We start from the raw sequence: 16,561 nt of genomic DNA, 5'->3' as shown, positions 1-16,561 counted from the left end.
GGTAGAATGTCTGCTTTCCTAACAGGAAGCTCTTGACTTCAAACTCCAGGACTGCCAACCAACACTTTTTAAAAATTTTTTAAAAATCCAACTCAAAGGAAAACCCTGGAAACGATCTAATTGCAGCCTTTCACGGTCTTTGGGCTATTACAGGTCAGCAAATTTTAGATAACTAACTGCTGGTATGTAAAGTAATTCTAATGCCAGCACACAGCCTTCCCTCTCCAGCGAGTAGAAAAACCAGTTTTGCTTCTAGTGACAGTTCTCTCAATAAAAGGGATCTACCTATCAGTTTAGAGCTGGTTACTGACATCTGCCTGGTGTTGATCATTGACTAATGCTTAGAATACAAATCTTTCGCACAAGATTATTTTTATATAGGTGTGGGTCCTGATTTTTGCCCCTTTTGGGGAAAATGATTGAATAGTTAGTTATATTGTCTATATGTTTTTGCTGTTACCCTCTGAAAATGAGACAGACAAGAGTCCCCACAACAATTCACAATAGCCAAAATATGGAAACAACCCAGATGCCCCTCCACAGACAAATGGATCCAAAAAATATGATACTTATACACAATGGAATACTACATAGCAATTAGGAATGGTGAAATATTGTTATTCGCAGGGAAATGGTCAGAACTCGAACAAATAATGTTGAGTGAGACAAGCCTAGAACACAGAAAACAAAGGGGCATGATCTCCCTGATATATGACTGTTAACAAAGGGAGACGGAGAGACAGTAGAGACCAAGTCTGTGAATACTGTATATGTTCTTGATACATTGCATATTGCATATATGACAACCTGACCTAGACAAGGGATAGAAAGACAGGTCGTAAGATATCACAAGAAATGTACACACTGCCCTACTATGTAACTGCACCCTCTTTGCACAACACCTTGTAAAAAAATTTATGTTCAATTAATAAAATAAATAAATAAATAAATAAAAGAGTCCCCACAAGGCTGGCAGGCTAACACAACAGTCTAAGCCAATTATTTTTGGATCTTAGAAACCACTAGTAACAAGAAAACAAAACTGAAGATTTATTACAACAAACAAAAATATATTTTTTAAAATAAGGTATTAAAGGTAAAGGTACATATAGGAGCTGGGTGCCAGTGGTTCACGCCTGCAATCCTAGCTACTCAGGAGGCTGAGATCACATTGAAGCCAGTTGAGGGCAGAGGTAGAGCATCTGCCTTGAGCAAAAACAAAAACAAACAAAAAAAAAACTAAGGGACATCACACAGTCTCTGAATAAGCCTCAGTACTATCATAAAGCAAAAACAAAAATTTGTTTTTAAAAGGTATATGTTATATAGGAGTCTGAAGTTGGTGACAAAGAATTCCAACCACTTGAGAGGCATGGATTATTAGGAAGCTCATGGTTCAAGGTCAATACCGACAAAAAGTCCATGAGACACCCCCACCCCCCAATCTCAACCAATATCTGGGCATGGTGGTATAAGCATGTCACCTAGATATAGTCCCCAAAGTAACTAAAGCAAATGGGGGTTTTGTAGTAGTGGGGCACCTGCCAAGGAAGGCTTAAAGCCTTGAGTTCAAACCCCAGTATTGAAAAAAAAAAGTATGGGGGCTGGGAACCTGGCTCAGTGGCAAGAGTGCTTGCCTTGTATACATGAAGCCCTGGGTTCAATTCCTCAGCACCACATATATAGAAAAAGCCAGAAGTGGCACTGTGGCTCAAGTGGTAGAGTGCGAGCCTTGAGGCAAAAGAAGCTTAGGGACAATGCACAGGTCCTGAATTCAAGCCCCAGGACTGGCAAAAAAAAGTGTCTTATTGTTTCTATCTGTACCTCCTGGAATGTCATCCTCCAAAGGTGCACTCTACCCCACTTTGGATGATAAAATCTAGATCCTTCCAGGTGACAGAATGCTTGCCCAGCATGTATAAGGCCCTGGGGGTCCATTCCTGGCAAATACACAAAAAACAAATGAGAAAAAAAACAAACAAAACCTAACTAACCCAACTAGATCCTCTCCTCTTCCCCTTTCTGATGGTTCTCCTCCAGAAGCTTCAATGAATGGAGCCAGGGTAAATGCTATCCTGGCCCTGGGTCTGGGCATGCCCAGCTCCAGGCACTCAGGTTTCTTAGAGAGCATTCTTCCCTCTTCTGACCCAGAACCATTGATCCCAGCCTGGACAAGGCCCCAGGAGGTCTTCTGGCTGCCCCAGTATTAGAAATGGTCTGACCTGAGTTTGAATCCCAGCTCAGGTCACATGGGAGAGGACCAGCAAAGTCTTGAGGCTCACACTCCATCAGGGAGACAGACTCACTGAGATAAAAGCTGAAGGTTCTCTGGATATACAGATTCTACCTCTAGCTACCTGGTTCACATAGAAAGTAAGGCTAGAGGTAGCACCTCCCCACTCAGCCCCAGTGACTCATGCCTGTAATCCTAGCTATTCAGGGAGGCTGAGATTAGGGCTTGAAGCCAGCCTGCAGGGAGACCCTTATCTTGAATTGATCACCAAAAAGCCAGAAGTAGAGGTGTGACTCAAGCGGTAGCCATGAGTGAAAAAGCCAAGCCAGAGTAAAAGGCCCAGAATCAGCATGTGCATATGTTCGCAGGAGCACGTAAGTCCCCCTCCCTGAAGAGTTTCGGTGGGAGTGGAAAGACTGACAAGGGCATGAACACAGGAGGCATATGGAAGACTTCAGTCCTCCCAATGGGTTAATAATGGTGCCTCATCATGCCAAGGGTTCAGCCAGGGACTGGCAAGTTGTAAGGACTCCATCAATATCTTACTGCATTACGACAAATCCTTAAAGGGCACCTGAACCCCAGGCTAGCCGAAGAGGCTAACCCAAGGCTCAGGTAGCCTGCCTCCTCTAGCACCACACCCTTCTGAGTTTACAACTGCAGTACCTGCTTCCCTATTCAGAGCACCATTTACAAGGCACTTTCATATCTGCTGTCTCATCTTGTCACCTCAGGAAAGTACCAGTCTAACGTACATACGTGTGTGTGTGTGTGCGCGTGCGCGCGCGGTTACAGGTCTTGAACTCCGGGCCTCAGGGCCTCAAGCTCTTGCTTGGCTTGTTTGTTTGTTTGTTTGTTTTTTGCTTAAGGCTGGTGCGTTACCACTTGAGCCACACTTCCACTTCCAGCTTTTTACTGGTTAATTGGAGTAGAGGCTGGGGGATTTTTCTGCCCAGGCTGGCTTTGAAACCAGGCTCCTCAGATCTCAGTTTCCAGAGTTGCTAAGATTACAGACAGGCGGCAGGCTGTGTTCATCTTTTACTGAGCTGAGGCTCACAGAACCTTTGTCCCCAAGGACAGCCTTCCCTCTCACAGCCAGGCTCCATGGGGACTTCTAAGCCACGGAGGGAAAGGACCCAGGAAATGTAGCTGGATGACAAGCCTTTGAGCTCTAAGATGAGGATCTTGAGATGTCCTCCACCCTCTCACATTTCCTGTTGGTGGGGGTAGGGAGCATGCTCAGTGCAGAGACCACATCCTCAGCCAGGTTCCCCACCCAGGAAGACTTCTAAAGAGGGTGGGTGCAGCTGGACACCACTGGGGTTTCCCCAGGACATGCCCGAGGCTAACCAGACCTAAGCCTAGGCTCCAATCTCCCCCATCCAAGAAAGAATTGGGTCCAGCAGGGTAGGTGTGTCCAGGGCACCCAGCTGATTGGGTGCAGGCAGAGGCTGGGGCTGGGCTGAGGCCTGGCACCCCCAAGCTCCCTCTAGGGTGCTGCAGTGCAGATATTCCCACCCTGGGCGGCTGCCCATCACTGCGGAGTCCCACCCCCACTTTGCCCTAGGGTCTGGCCTTCCTTGGGCAGCCCTCTGCATCCATGATACATCCTGCCCCAACAACAGCTGCATGTAGCACCTGCCCGAAAGCAGCAGGGATACACCGAAGGCAGCAGAAACAAAGGGCAGGAAGCAAGGGAGATGGATGACAGACAGCCACAGCTGCAGAGGGGGATGGAGGCTTGGGCCTCTGCCTCCAGCCCAGCCTAGCCCCACCCAACTCCCAGAAGTCTAAACCTTCAAATAGCTGAACTAGTGGGCAAGCACTGACTGCAGCCAGCTCAGCAGACTCTGCCTTGGGGCCTACGGGGAAACAGGGCAATCTAAGGCCCCCTGCCTATCAGGAGCTGCAACCCAGCTTTCCACACTCCAGGAAGTCTTCCTTCTTCTGGGAGATCAGGCCTGTGGGATAGAAAGTCAGGGCCCACAGGGGCTAGAATGGTGGAAGACACACATCTGTTAGGGCTAAGCTGATTAGGCCACCCACCCGGTCTGGCTGGGAAGGATGGTTTCAGAGTGTGCTGGGGGGCAGGGGAGGGGACAGAGGGGAGGAAGAAGGACAGATTCTTGGGCGAAACCAGAGTCCTTTCACAAACCCTGCAGCCATATGTCCAAATTTGGAGTTGTCTTGGAAGACCCACCAGAGTTTAAACAAAAGGAAGGGGAGGGAGGGAGGAAGTGGGGGAGCCAGAGTAGTCTTCCCAAAGGACCCCGCTTTTCCCTTTCCTTTTCTCCTTTCAGGGCCTACAAGGGTAGGCCCAGACACTGCAAACCTGTAACTAAGATCCCAAACCTGTAGTAAGGGATTGACGCCTGACTAACCCATCTGCACAGAAACAATGGCTGGGGTTAACAGCTGGGTACTTGGGAGAAGGAAATGGAGGCTCAGAGAGGGAAAGCCAGTAGCCTCAAGGTCACTCCGCAAGTTGGTGATGCAGCTGGAGTTTGGATTCTAACTCCGTACAACTACAACTACTGCAAAGACCCCGCAATCAGTGATCTCTGGGGAAGCCACAGATTCGTGGCTCAGGTGAAGCAGAGAGCCAGGTGGGATTCATATCTCACGCACCAAGGGTCCGGAGTGGCAGGAGAGACCGCTGAGCCCCGGCGTAGGGTACAAGAGGGTCCCTCCCTTTTCACTTGGCCTCAGCCACACCCCATCCCTTAGGGTCTTTAGAACCGTGTCCAGCGCTCCCAACCCCGGGCCTTCAAAGTTTCTTAGTCCCTACTCCCCAAATTAGTCCCCTCCCCCAGTCAGAAGCAGTGGCCAGTGCCCCCAGCCCCCAACCAGGGAATCGAGCCACACCCTCAGCTAAGCGGGGGTGGGGGGTGGGGGCGCCACCCCTCGGTGCCCTTCCCCCAGCAGGGGCGCGGTCAGCCGCTCCGCCCGTCGCCCCGGATTTGCACCCCGCACTCCCGGGACCACCCGGGTCACTGCGCCCCTCCCCAAGTCCGGCGTGGAAAGGCACCGATCAGGCGACGTGGAGACCTCTGTAACTCATGCCGCGTCCCTGCAGCCCTGGAAGGGGACCCCGAGAACCCACTCACCGCGCGGTGGAGCGTCCTGTCGCGGGCGATCGGACGGTCGGGCGGACGGATGGACGGAAGGACGGACAAACGCGCACCGGGCAGGACGCGCAGGACGCCGTGCTCGCTGGTCGCGGCCCCGTTAGCTGAGCAGCTGCGGCCACGGCGCAGTGAGGGGGCGGGGCCGACCCTGGGCGCCGGGCACGTGTTGCGCAAAGGCCAATCCGATTCGGCCGCACCTGGCCCCGCCCCCTCCGTCCCGCCCCCTCCCCACCCCACCCCGGAGCCTTCGCTTGGGGAATCCTTGAATGTCACCGAGTGCCCAGAGGCGTCAGGGGGACCCCAGATCTAGAGAGGAAAGGGGATGTGGCCCAAGGTCACGCTGATATTCAGAGGCCCCTGACTCCCCCCACTTCTGGACCCTGGTCCCCCTCTACTCCCAACCCCCCACCCCCAGATTTCCTGCAACTCCAAAGCCCAACGCTGGCCAAAATTGAGGCCCAAGCACCTTATCCGCCTGGTCAGGTTTCATGCCTCAACAGCCCCATCAGGTCACTGGCACGACTTACCCCCTTTCCAGGAGGAGCCAGCCCAGGCCGCAGGGGGAAATTCCTTGACTGAGGTCCCTCAGCTATAAGGCTGTGGAGCGGGATTCGAACTTGGGCCACAGAGACTCCAGATGCTCAGTTCTGGGGAGAGCATAGAATAGTGTTGGGGAGGTGGCAGACAGGGAGACTAGGAGTGATAATCCAGGGCTGCGTTGAAAACAACTTTCAGTCCCCCCCCCCCCCCAGCCCCACGCGGGTGGTTCACTCCTGTAATTCTAGCTACTCAGGAGGCTGAAATCTGTCTGAACATCGTGGTTCAAGCCAGTCTGGGCAAAAAGAAAGAAAAGAAAAGCCCATGGAGAGCTGTATAGACAAAGATCTCTATTTTTCTCATTGAGTCTGCCCGCCAGCAGAGGAGGAAATAGATAAATAGTAAATAAATATGCCCAGTGCTGTGGGCAAAAATAGGGAAAGCAAGGGGAAAGAGTGGCAGCCGGAAGTACAGCATTATGGGAGGTTTTGTGGAGAGACTGAGATTCAAATAAGAGGTAGCAGAGGCAAGCAAGGCGTCAGGCAAAGGAACATCTGGGTCAGAGCCTGGCAGCAGGAGCAGGTAGGTCTGCCATGTCTCCAGATCTCCAGAGGTGGGCTGGAGCAGAGCCAGTGAGAGGTAGGTAGAGCAGGAAGAGAGGAGAGGTAAGAGGGGTCAAATCGTGCAGGACCTGTGAAGCCCATGGGGACTTTGTCTTTTACTCTGAGTCATTTGGCAGCCCGTCGCAGGGTGTTGAGCAAAGGAGAGACATGACAGTCACAACGTTGTGCAACCACTGGGTTCTGTCCAGTGCCCCAACATTTTCATCACTGCAGAGGGAAACCCTGAAGGAATAAGCAGTCATTGCCACCTCCCCTGGACTCCTCATCCCCGCAGCCACTGCTTCCTGCCTCTTTAGTATTTTGAAATATTTACATATTTTTGTGAATGAGATTATATAATATGTTTCCATTGTGTCTGGCCCTGTTCATTTAGCAGTGCGTATGTATGTGCACATGTGCACACACTAGTAATGGGGCTTGAACTCAGGGGCTTGCACTCTCTCTTGGTTTTGTCCACTCAAGGCGGGCACTTTAGCCACAACTATTCTTCTGGCTTTTTAATGGTTAATTGGAGGGGAAAGTCTTCCTAGGCTGGCTTCGAACCTTGATCTAAGCCTCCCAAGTAGCTAGGATTACGGCTGTTAGCCACCGGTACCCAGCTTATTTGAAGTTCATCCATAGTGGAACACATGTCAATACTTCATTCCTTTTTAAGGTTAAATAATAACCCATCATACAATATGACCCTCTTTGTCCCTTCATCTGTTGTTGGAGTTCAAGTGTTTTAAATTCTTTGGCCTTTGTGAGCAGTATTGGTTTGAATGATTGGAAACACTTCTGTGTTTGGTTCTCTTACGTATTTACTTAGGGTGAAACTGATGTGGTCCGTGGGGATTCTAGGCTTAATGTTTGTTCTGTTTTTCTTTTTTATAGTATTGTTGGTGTTGAAAGAAGAGGATCTTTGGGGCTGGGAATATGGCCGAGTGGTAAAAGTGCTCGCCTTGTATACATGAAGCCCTGGGTTTGATACCTCAGCACCATACATATAGAAAAAAGCAGGAAGTGGTGCTGTGGCTCAAGTGGTAGAGTGCTAGGCCTTGAGCAAAAAGAAGCCAGGGACAGTGCTCAGGCCCTGAGTTCAAGCCCCAGGACTTGCACAAAGCAAAACAAAACAAAAAGAAGAGGATCTTTTTGAAGGCCTTTTTTCTTTCTTCCTTCCTTTCTTTTTTTCTTTCTTTCTTTCTTTCTTCCTCCCTCCCTCTCCCCCCCCCACTTCTCTGTCTTTCCAGTCCTGAGGCTTGAACTCAGGGTCTGAGCACTGTTTCTAAGCCTCTTTGTGCTCAAGGCTAGCACTCTACTGCTTGAGCCACAGTGACACTTCTGGCTTTTTCTGTGTATGTGGTACTGAGGAATCAAACCCAGGGCTTCATGCCTACTAGGCAAGCACTCTACCACTAAACCACATTCCCTCCCTCCCTCCCTCCCTTCCTTCCTTCCTTCCTTCCTTCCTTCTTTCCTTCCTTCCTCCATCCCTCCTTCCCTCCTTCCCTCTTTCTTTCTTGTCAGTGGTGGGGCTTGAACTCTTGGCCTGGGTGCTGTCCCTGAGATTTTCAGCTCAAGGCTAGTGCTCTACCAATTATGAGCCAGAGCACCATTTCTGGTTTTCTGGTGATTAACTGGAGATAAGAGTCTCACAAACTTCCTGCCCCAACTGGCTTTGAACTGTTATCCCCAGATATTGTCCTCCTAAATAACTAGGATTACAGGCATGATCCACCGGCGCCCAGTGGAGGTTTTTCTTTTTGTTTTTGTGCTAGAATAGCCCAGGCTGGCCTTAAACTCTCAATTCTCCTGCCTAGATCTCTTGAGTGCTGAGATTATATCTCATTTGGTACTACATGTGGCTTTGTAGAAGGTCCATAGGCTAGAAAGGCCAGTGGCTCAGCCAGAGGGGTATCAGTGGAGTGGGAAGTACTTAGAGATAGGACATATTTGAAGGTCAGCTGAATATGATTTCTCAGAGGACTGGATCTGAAGTTAGAAAGAAGAATAGAAACTGAAGATCAGCTTAGTGGCCAAGCCGTTGGTGGATTCAATCCCCAGTGTGAGAAGAGGGGGAGGGAGAGGAAAGACTTCCTCCTCTGAAAGGAAGGATCTATCATTTGTGGGTACAAGTGGGAGAACGATCAGAAGTTCAGTTTCTGACCTGCTTGTTGAAGGTTTCTAGTAGACATCTAAGAGTCATGTCAAAGAGGCAGTTGGATAAGTAAACCTGGAGTCCCAGAGATAATCTGTTAAGAGTTGGGGGAAAAGAGCTAGGCACTGGTGACTCACACCTGTAATCCTAACTACTTGGGAGGCAGAGAATGGGACAATTGTTGTTTGAGGCCAGCCTAGGCTGAAAAGTTCTTGACACCCACCTTAACCAATAACTGAGCACATTATCCCACACCTGTCATCACAGCTACTGTGGAGTGCATAAGGACCAGGATTGCTGTTCATGCCAGCCTAGACAAAAGGCAAGACCTTATCTCCCCGAAGGGCTGGAGGTGCTAGGTGCTGGTGACTCACACCTGTTATTCTAGCTACTCAGGAGGCTGAGATCTGAGGATCATGGTTTGAAGCTATCCCAGGCAGAAAAGTCCCGGTGAGACTCTTATTTCCAATTAACCACTCAAAAACCGCAAGTGGCACTGTGGCTCAAGTGGCAGAGTGCTAGTCTTGAGCACAAAGAGGCTCAGGAACAGCATCCAGACCTGAGTTCAAGCACCAGGACTAGAAAAAAAGGGGGAGGGGGGACTGGAGGTAAGGTTCAAGTAGATGGAGTGTCTGTTCAGCAAGCACAAAGATTTGAGCTCAAATCCCAGTGCTATCAAAAACAGAACAAACCAAACAAAGAAGCAAAAAACACCCTACAAGTTGGGGAGAAGGAAAGAGTCCAGCAAAGGTGACTGGGACAATGCAGGCTCTCAGTTGGGAGGAAACCATCCCAGGAGAGGGCAGGAGGCAAGTGAAAACACACACACACACACACACACACACACACACACACACACACACACACTGCCAGGAGGAAGCCTGGCTAGTTGTGTTAGTGCTGCTTTTAGGTCTAGCAGTCCCAGTCCATCGTGGGATTGAGCAATGTGAAGGTCAATATTTCTTTTGCAGTGAAGAACAGAGTGGCAGAATGCTGCGACAGAAGCCTGCTAAAGTCTGGGTTATGAGAACAAGAATAAACAGTATCTTGCAGGTTTTGTGTCATGAGAAGGGTGTGTGTGTGTGTGTGTGTGTGTGTGTGTGTGTGTGTGTGTGTATGGGTGGACCTTTTTTTTAAAAAAAAATTTCAATCAAGGTTGGTACTCTACCACTTGAGCCACAGCTCCACTTCTGGCTTTTTGCTGGTTAATTGGAGATCAGAATCTCGCAGACTTTCCTGCCTAAGCTGGTTTCAAACTAGTATGATCAGATCTCAGCTGCCGAGTAGCTTGAGACACCAGCACCAGTCAAGAAAAGGTTTTGTTTGATTTTTCTTTTTTTCTTTTTATTTATTTTTTATTTTTTGCCAGTCCTGGGCTTGGACTCAAGGCCTGAGCACTGTCCCTGGCTTCCTTTTTGCTCAAGGCTAGCACTCTGCCACTTGAGCCACAGCGCCACTTCTGGCCATTTTCTGTATATGTGGTGCTGGGGAGTTGAACCTAGGGCCTCATGTATATGAGGCAAGCACTCTTGCCACTAGGCCATATCCCCAGCCCCTGTTTGATTTTTCTTATGACTGAAGACATCAGAGCTTATTTGTCTGCTGGTGAAGACTACTCACATGCAGGTTTGGACATGGATCAGGAAAAGGGAGTGGAAAATTACTGGAGCAATTTTTGGAGAAAGAAAGGGATTGAATGTACAGCATAGGGACTATTAGTGTTCATTTTGTTTTGTTGGTGTTGATTTTGAAGTCACGAAGTCTATCACATAGGCCACACCCCAGCTCTTTATTGTATTTTTCCCCTAGAGCCAAGGACCCAACTCAGGGCCTTGCGCTTTCCAGGCAAGTACTCTTCCACTAATCTAATTCCCACCCATCCATCACCCTCTTTTTTCCCCTGCCAGTCCCGGTAGCTTGGACTCAGAGCATGGGCACTGTCCCTGGCTTCCTTTTTCTCAAGGCTAGCACTCTACCACTTGAGCCACAGTGCCACTTCTGGCTTTTTCTGTTTATGTGGTGCTGAGGAATGGAACCCAGGGCTTCATGAATGCTAAGCAAGCAGTCTACCACTAGGCTACATTCTGAGCCACAAACCCCGTTTTGTTTTGTTTTCTTTTTTATTTTTGGGACAAGGTCTTACCAAACTTTGTCTTGGCTGACCTTGAACTTTCAATCCTCCTGTCTCCTCTAGCACCAGGGATTGCAGGTATGAACCACTATGCCAAGCTTATTAGTAGTATTAATTTGCAAGAAAAATAATGGAAATTCATAGAAATAATGCCCCAAGTCAGCCCAAGTGACTAAGGCAGGATTGAAAACCAGGTTCCTAGCAGGGCGCCAGTAGCTCATGCCCGTAATCCTACCTGCTCAGGAGGCTGAGATCGGAGGAGCCCAGTTCAAAGCCAAGCCAGGAAGGAAAGTCCATGAGACTCTCTTTTTTTTTTTTTCCATGAGACTCTTACTTCTAATAAAATACCAGAAGTCAGAAGTGGAGGTGTGGCCCAAGTGGTAGAGCACTAGCCTTGAGTTCCAGGATAGTGCTCAGGCCCTGAGTTCAAACCCTAAGTTCACCCAGCATAAAAAAATAAAAAAGAATAAATCTAACATATAGTTACTGCTCATTCTCTTGGAGCTGTTTCATTTCCTAGAAATGAGACAACTTGAAATACAGAAGAAGCTTTAACAATGTTGCGTTTTCTTTTTCTTTTTAACTGTATTTTTAATGCTTTCTTTTTTGGTACTGGGGATTAAACCTAGGATGTTGCTTTTGCTAGGCACTGAGCTACATCCCAGCCCATTGCTGTGTTTTCTTAACTGCAAAAGGGAAACAACTAGCCAGGCGCGGGTAGCTCATACCTGTAATTGTAGCTACTCAGGAGGCTAAATTTTAAGGATTAAATTTAAGGTTCAAAGCCAGCCTGGGAAGACAAGTCCAACAGACTTATCTCAACCAGCAAAAAGCTGAAAATGGCGGTGAGACTCAAATGGTGGAGTGCCAGCCTTAAGTGGAAAAAGCCAAGCAAGAGCTCAAGGTCCCAAGCTCAAGCCCTCCCCGCTCCCACAAATAAACAAGTAAGTAAATAAATAAATAAAGGAAGGAAAAGAAAAACAAAGAAGGAATTAACAAGCTGTAGAGTGGCAAATAATTAGCTGTCTCTCAGTCTCACTTCCTGATGAAAACAAATCCTGGAAGTAACTGTTAAGGTGACTTCATGTTGGTGCTCTTCCAGGCTCCTTCTGTTGGGCCTGTTCACAGGTGTCTGTATGGGAGATGGCATGATGTGCTGACTCAGCCCAGAACAAGGCCTTGAGATCCAGCCCCCCCCCCCTTTTTTTTTCCAGTCTTGTTCCTTGAACTCAGGGCCTGGGCACTGTCCCTGAGCTTCTTTTGCTCAAGGCTAGCACTCTACCACTTGAGCCACAGCACCACTTCTGGCTTTTTCTGTTTATGTGGTACTGAGGAATTGAACCCAGGGCTTCATGCATGCTCGGCAGGCACTCTATCACTAAGCCACATTCCCAGACTCAGACCTTTCTTATTTCATTTCCCTGTCTGTGCCTTAAACTCTGATGACAGGAGAAAATACATCTCCCTGGCTGCCCAAGGAGAAGCTCAGATGGCTACCTACTGCCACCTGCTGGCCATGTCCCAGTTCTGCCTGGCTTCCAACAGAAGAGGTGTGCAGAGGTGTGTCTTCCCAAGAGAGGTTCCCACTTAAAGGTCCCCATGTCAGAAGCCTCAGGAAGTACTGTTCTAAATCCACTAGGATAGCCCTCTTCCTCCACAACAATGCCCCCTAGAAAACCCCTCTCGGGGCCTGACATTCCTGACATTCCTCGATAAGAGAAGGATTGCTGCCTTCCACATCAGGTGCTCTGATGTCTTAGTAATGTGAAGATACCTAGCTTTGGGGAGAAAGGTCACTTTTGAGGTAGAGAGGGAAGGGGGAGAGGGAAAGAGAGGTGGGGAGAGACAGAGAGAGAGGCTTGAAAACTCACAGAGTCAGGGTTGAGGTACAGCCCAATGGTAGAGCCTAAGCTTAGCCTGCCTAGGTTCCTTTCCCAATGTAAAACCAAAACAGTGGTACTGGGGCTTAAACCTCAAGGCTTGAACACTGTCTCTTACCTTTTTCTGCTCAAACTAGTGCTCTACCACATGAGCTCCACTTTCAGTGTTTTGCTGGTTAATTAGCTTACAGGCATGAGCCACCAAGCACTGGGCTGAACTCAAGTTTTCTGACTCAGCTACAAACTGTTTCCTTGACCCCTTGCTGTCTCTTGAGTTCATAAACAAACTCACTCTTCTTACAGGATTTCATCCTATGTAGATCTGCAGAAGGCTTCTTTGAACTTGTGTTTTACTCATCTTCCAGGCAGAGCTGCATGCCCAGAGTTTACCTTGCCCTCTGGGGAAAAGTTCAGAAAGGGTAGGACTCATTGAGAGCACACGATACTAGAAAGCAGCTGTAATCAGAAAAGGCAGGGCTTTAAAGCAGTCTTTAAATAAACTAATTTAAAAAATAAAAAAGTTCTGGCTTTTTTGTTCCACCACATTCTTCTTTGTCTCGTTCTTTTCGTTTTATTCCCGGTCCTGAGCTTGAACTCAGAGCCTGGGTGCTGTCCCTGAGCTTCTTTTGCTCAACAATAGCCCTCTATCACTTGAGCCACAGCTCCACTTCCAGCTCTTTTGGTAATTAATTGGAGAAAAGGGTCTCGTGGCTCTGTGTGGTGATCCTCAGATCTCAGCCTCCTGAATATCTAGGATTATAGACATGAGCCACCAGAGCCCGGCTGATTCTACCACATTCTAGCTAAGTGAGTAGGAACTATTTATTTATTTACTTATTTATTGCCTGAGTTTCTGTTTCCTCAGTTATAATACATAGGCATTATAAAAACATTCATGTCCTGCAATTATTGTTAGACTTCACTGACACAGTTATAGAAATAAAAACAATGTTTGCTACAATGTGCGGACAGTACCAGGGACCAAGCGTGAGCAGAATATGGCCCAGCTTTCTGAGCTCACATGCTCACATCCTGGAAGGGCCTGATGTGATCACACAAGTTCCTGTACAATCACTGACTGATAAGTGCAACTGGATGGAGAGAAACAGCTGGACAGCCCGTGGTCTAGCCTTGGGCTCAAGAGCATAACAGGGCTTTCTCCAGGGCCTTGACTCTTATCTGGGACATACCGATACTCTTCTTGGGAAACTCTTCCTCTGGGAAACTGGGAGCTAGAACTACAGTTCAAAGTGGCAGCTTGGCAATGCCCCCAGCACCTCCCTGAACACTGGAGATAATGTGAGACCAGAAGCCTCTTCAATCTGTCCCCTCCTTACAGGACTCTGCCCCGGAGAATGTGAGAGCCCTCAAAGCTGCCATGCTAACAAGTAGGCACACTGGGGCCCAAGGAAGGGAGGCTACATAAGGTCACTTAGCAAGTGCCCAAGCTACAAATGGTCCCCAGGCTTAATTCTCCATCCTCCGAGGCTCCTACTCCCCTGACGCAAGGCTTCTTCTCTGCAGAACCCCTTTCCCTCCCACCAAGGCCTCTCTGTCCCTGTCCAAGAATGGCTACTGATGTTATTTCAAAGGAATCCTCCTTCAGCCAAAACTCTGCCGGAATGTTCCAGGCTATGGGAACAGGAAAGATGCAGACAGAGCTCTGCAGGGTAATCAGAGGCAAACGGCTGATTTGGAGGGATGTGATGTCCCTGTTTATGAAGGCCACAGACAGATAGGAGAAAAGGATATCTGGTGATGTGTCTGTGGTGAATAGCACTCTTTGATGTATCTAATATTTTCTTCAAGGAAAAGGTAGTTATTTGCCTCTCACTCACAGCAACCTTGTTTGCAGTAACAAAACTTGAATCTCAACTCCCTTTAACAAGGAATGAATAAATGGTGGCAAGAGCTACCATTTAAAAAGAATAAATGAGTCACGGGGGTGGATAGGAGAAGGAAGACTTGGTTGTTTAAATGGAAGTTGAGCTTTTTTTGGGGGGGGCTTGAACTTAGGACCTGGGTGCTGTCCCTGCTGTCCCATGGGTGCCCTGTATGTGTGTACTTGCGTGTGCATGTGTGTGTGTATGTGTGTGTGTATGTGTGTGTGTGAGAGAGAGACAGAGACAGAGACAGAGATAGACAGACAGGCAGGCAGATAGAAAGACAGACAGAGTGAGTGTGTACTGGGGCTTGATTCAGTGCTTGGGTATTGTTAATATTTCCCCCAAGGCTGGCACTCTATCATCTGGGCCACAGCTCTACCTCTGGCTCTTGATTGGAGGTACAGTCTTTCCTGCTCAGGCTGGATTTGAATCTTGATCCTCAGATCTCAGCCTCTTGAGTAGCTAGGATTACAGATGTGAGCCACCAACTCTCAGCCAGGTGTACTCACTTTTTAGAGATGTCATTTTTCTTTTAAGTGTAAGAGTCAACCAACTTTTTCTGTGAGGAGCTAGAGAATAACTGACCTTCTGCTCAGTTAGGCCCTCTGGTCTCCGTTCTAATTGCTGTTGCAGTTTTTGCTATTGTAGTGTAAAAGCAGCCACAGAAAATATGGACAGAATGAAAATGGTGCTGGATGTGCTAGTTCATGCCTGTAATCCCAGCACTTCAGAGGCTAAAGTGGGGGGAGGGCAAACTCAAAACTAGTTTAAACTAAATAATAAGACTCCATCTTCGGCTTTTTTTTAGCCAACCCTGGGGCTTGGACTCTGGGCCTGAGCACTGTCCCTGGCTTCTTTTTGCTCAAGGCCAGCACTCTGCCACTTGAGCCACAGCGCCACTTCTGGCCATTTTCTGTATATGTGGTGCTGGGGAATCGAACCCAGGGCCTCATGTATATGAGGCAGGCACTCTTGCCACTAGGCCATATCCCCAGCCAATAAGACCCCATCTTAAACACAAAGGGAGTGTAGCGATGATCCAATAACACTTGATTTATGGATACTGAAATCTGAATTTCACACCGTTTTCACTTGCTACCAAATATTACTTTAAAAAAGACATTTAAAAATGATTAGCCAGATGTCAGCGGCTCACACATGTATCTTAGCAACTCAGGAGGCTGAGCTCTGAGGATGACAGTTTAAAGCCACCGAATTAACCACCAAAGTGGGGCTGTGGCTGTGGTTCAAGGGGGTTGAGTGCCAGCCTTGGGTGGAAAAAGCTAAAGGACAACCTGAGGCCCTGAATTCAAGCCCTAGGACCAGCACATTAAAAAAAAAAAAAGATTGAGCCATCCTTAGTTCATAAGGTTACACAAAAAGCAGCCTACCAGGCATTTGGAGGCTCCTAGCCTATCCTAACGTTTAAGGCCAGTTTCAGCCCTACCTCCCACTTAGCCACATTCACCTCTCTCTCTCTCTCTCTCTCTCTCTCTCTCTCTCTCTCTCTTTCTCTCTCTCTCTCTCTCTCTTTCTGTCAGTTGTAGGGCTTGAACTCTGGGCCTGGGGACTAGCCCTGAACAATTCAGCTCAAGGCTAGAGCTTAAGGCTACTGTTCTACCACATTGAGCCACAGTGCCACTACCGGACTTTCCTTCCCTGGGCTGGCTTTGAACCGTGACCCTCAGATCTCAGCCTCCTGAGTAGCTAGGACTACAGGTGTGAGCCACCCATGCCTGGCTACACATTCACCTATTTTGTCCTCAGCTGCCCCCTCATGACTGTCCTTTGACTCTCAATGTCCCCTCCCGCTCCATGCCAGCCCTTCCCATCTGTCCTTGGAACCCTCCTATCCTGGCTCCTGCAGTGTTTTTTCCAGAGCAGGGTTCTGAATAGCTCTATTCACCTTGGCTGGGGGAACCCAGAGAAAGGAATTTTGTTTGGGCTCAGGACTCTGGAATCAGGTCCCCTCCCTCTCATTCCACGGGTCCCTGGCTCCTTCCCTG

General features: G+C 48.5%; 1 protein-coding gene across 2 annotated transcripts in view; it reads right to left on the bottom strand.

Annotated features, from left to right (window-relative positions):
- The window catches only part of Anxa6 (annexin A6), a 44,224-nt gene extending 38,727 nt beyond the window's left edge, over positions 1–5,497 (bottom strand). For both annotated transcript variants that reach the window (XM_048333989.1, XM_048333990.1), the window contains exon 1: positions 5,341–5,497. The gene's annotated coding sequence lies outside the window, so the exon portion shown is untranslated. The remainder of the gene's footprint in view (positions 1–5,340) is intronic.
- Between the last annotated feature and the right edge of the window lie 11,064 nt (positions 5,498–16,561).

This window comes from Perognathus longimembris, chromosome 25, assembly GCF_023159225.1.
Source record: "Perognathus longimembris pacificus isolate PPM17 chromosome 25, ASM2315922v1, whole genome shotgun sequence".
Lineage (NCBI taxonomy): Eukaryota > Metazoa > Chordata > Mammalia > Rodentia > Heteromyidae > Perognathus > Perognathus longimembris.
Note: the sequence above shows the minus strand (reverse complement) of the source record. Positions and strands in the feature narration are given on the sequence as shown.